Here is a 3673-nt window from a genome sequence, read left to right on the forward strand (position 1 = left end):
ATTTAACCTTAGCCCATAAACCTTGGAGTTTGATTTCCAACCTTTAGAATTTCTTTCACGACACAAATCTTACATTTACACATTGTAATAGTCCGAGCAAGTTGCATGTAGCTATAACTATAACCACAGATATAATCAACCAACATATTACACAACTCGCCCGCTCGTGGCACCATTCCTGATCGCAGTGACTACTCCAAAACCAATCGCATACTAGTATAAACCTATATCGAACCAAACCTCATCCCAAAACCTTCGTACACTGTTGATAATAAAATAAACACGGGAAATTTCATGACCACTTACCAGATCAATAAGTCATGGAGATCTCTCGCCCCAACCGGAACCATAATCACTTTCTGAGCCGACTTTTAATATTATACTCCCGAATATACTGAAATTAAACCTGATAGTACCCATTCCAGGTCCAATGACCTTATATTACTAAACATAACTGTTCCACAAACATACCACACCAATATAACTCGGAGCCACAACTCGTGCCATCCGTGCACCAATACGCAACATTCAAATATACCCAGTCATGGGAAATGACTTAAATGAGAGAACTGCCCTACCAGATTAACAAGTACCGCCACAACGAAACGCTGAAAATTCATCATACATCGTAGAACCATCACGCGATTCTAACACGAGGTTCATATTAAATACTCCGAGCCACCCTGCTCCAAATTAATAACAACGGAGATTCAAATGACAAAAATACCACACAAAACCTGAAAGGACATAACCATTACGTTATCGATCATGCAATACCCAATTACTCATCACACTTAAATTCTGCTATAAAGCTCAAATAGAACCGCACCATCTGTGCACATAACCAATGAATCACAACTCTTCGTAGCATAAAGGAATAACTCACAGATCATTTGAGAACACGAATAAGTTCAACATCAACCAAATGAAATATCCCTCAATAATAGCAGTATGGAGCCAACCATTCCGGCTCGGTGTAGAATACATATCTTAATTGGGCCTACCTATGGACCCCTAAATCAACTCGGGTTACCCACAAATAGATAAAAATTCTTCTGAAAATCCATAATGACTAAATCATAACACATTCTATCATCTGGCTAGCTCCGGTCACAACTTCACAGTCCACAACCATGAAACAATCTGCTCCTGGGAACTCCCAATCTCCGAATCCATAGAACACGCGAATCACCATATTTGATTCCATCTCCACCGCCCGAATGACTAACACTTCTCTCATACACGATCATCCCACGACAAATACTTTAAAAGTTCTTCCGTGCCAATTGACAAAATTTAAATATCAACAGTCTATCAAGCATGTGAGTACCGCAATACTAATTTATACATCCGTAAGTAAAAATACAATGCGCCTTCTGAAGTCCGCCCCTTTCTCATACAACACCAAGTAGTAATAGTATTCACCTAGTTATTTGAAACCATCCATGTTGTCCAACATTCGTTACCTTCTTTTCAAGACTGTACTGCCACCTTGTACATAAAAATCTAGCTTTTGTACAACCCATAACATCTATCTTACCATCATGTGAAAAGCACAAGAATCTTATTATCAACCTTGAGTCACCAATAATTTACATACTATTTTAGTTAGAAACCTTTCTCTTGCTTCTTTCAAGGAGGAAATCACAATACACAACACGTTCTCCACATCGGTAGAAACCATCAAGAATACTTGGGAATCCATTTGCACGTAATCAAGCCCTTAAAACTAAATTCCTCTAACTCGACCAAGCCACGCAAGCCGCCAAGTCCAGATGTATTTCCACAAAGCACCTGTAGAAAACCCCCATATCATATGCACCCAAGGAACCGATCTTATCCATTACCATACTGATCCAACCTACTACCGAGTTGTCCTATTTTTCTCCGAGTCCCTTCCGAATTTGTCTTCAGATTGATACTTCTTCTTGCTAAAATACCATGATCTTTAACCACAACTTACCCCACAAACCTTAGCATAGAACCACAATGCCCTACGGCCCATAAGCAACTGTATTCTTCTTAAGCACTTTCAAAAATACCACAACTACAACACTCACTTTGAGAATACATTATGTGAATTTGAAATTGTTCTTCTTACCTTCCTAACACAAAATGTAGAATCCATAGTCATATAGAATTTCCGCAAGTCCAGGCACCATCAAACGCAAATCTCGGATTTTTATCCATACATAAGTCCGGAAACATTCTCAATTACTATATAAAATTCTCAAACCCACTGGAATTTTCTCGGGAGTCACTCACTTTGCTCAAGTCTAATTGAACCGCCCAAATGGGCCAAAAGACATGTGCCTCCTTAGTACAACAACACTCAAAGAAGTAACTCTACTTTAACATCACATATCAAATTCATACTCCGTGCGCACTACATCATTCACCAATAACAACTTACTCATCCTGCGAATTTCATTTACTCATACGTGCAATATAACCCTTAAGTAGGAATTTCCTTATTCGAGTCATCCTCGATCTCAACTTCTGCAAGTCATAGCTAACCCACAAGTATGCCTCAGACCAAAACTAAAATTTAATATATAACCATAAAATTAAGTCGTCTGCAGCAGGCTCCCCCACTTGGCTCAAAGCCATAAATTTTATCACTCCATAACTCATAATATCCATACTCTACTACTGCCCTAATACTTCCGTCAGTTCAACAAAAAATTCTTCTCAAGCTCATACAACGCCAACCATAAAAATACCCCAAATCATCCGCTAAGCTCGCAATCCTTCTCTTGACACTCAAGTCAACTTTCTCAGCCAGATTCAGATTTAATTATCCACCCATACACTCCGTCGACAGAAAAGAAACTCTCTACTCACATCATAAGTAATACTCCTACATAGATTACTCCGCAAAGGATAATCCACCTGATTAGCCTCAAACTGGTATCTTGTTATATCCTTTCGCAGTCACAATTACTATGCAATCACTTAGTCTATCTGAGTCCAAACTCACTAACCAAACATGAGAATTTAGTCTGTCCCAAAATTTAACACTGTGAAAGATCCTTCAAAACATTCGTACTCGAGACTGTACGTCACATCAAATAAAAAATGAAGCATCCAATGGACTTCCCTTTACACATGAAGGAAACACTTCTCGTTATGTTCAAATCATCTTAACACATCCCACGGTCACATCACACCCATCATACCGCCACTTTACCGCTCATCGAGCCATAAATTTTACTGTAGGGTCATCACCGGACATATGAGTTCAATAGTACAAATTACAACTGAAGCTACCGAACTTAAGCTGCGATCTAAACTTGGCCTCAAGTCCTCTAGACTGGCCCATCACCAAAACACAGAATACATATGTTGAACCTCGTTCATAAAATCACAAGTCGGTGATGCACAACTGATACTGAGCGCTCATGTGCGCATACGAATACGTGGAAGGAATTCAAAGAGTTTATGTCTCAAGCTGAATCAATCTTGCATGATAAGGAAAGAAAGATGGGAAGTATATATCATAAATGCCCTGTAGCCTCTCGAAGATAAGTATAGACGTCATCATACCAATTCGCAAGACTCTACTAGACACTTGCTCATGACTTGTAGAACCTATGAACCTAGAGCTCTGATACAACCTTGTCACGACCCAAAATCCAACTAGTCGTGATGGCACCTAACCCAACCCGCTAGG

This window comes from Nicotiana tabacum, chromosome 14 (assembly GCF_000715075.1).
Source record: "Nicotiana tabacum cultivar K326 chromosome 14, ASM71507v2, whole genome shotgun sequence".
Lineage (NCBI taxonomy): Eukaryota > Viridiplantae > Streptophyta > Magnoliopsida > Solanales > Solanaceae > Nicotiana > Nicotiana tabacum.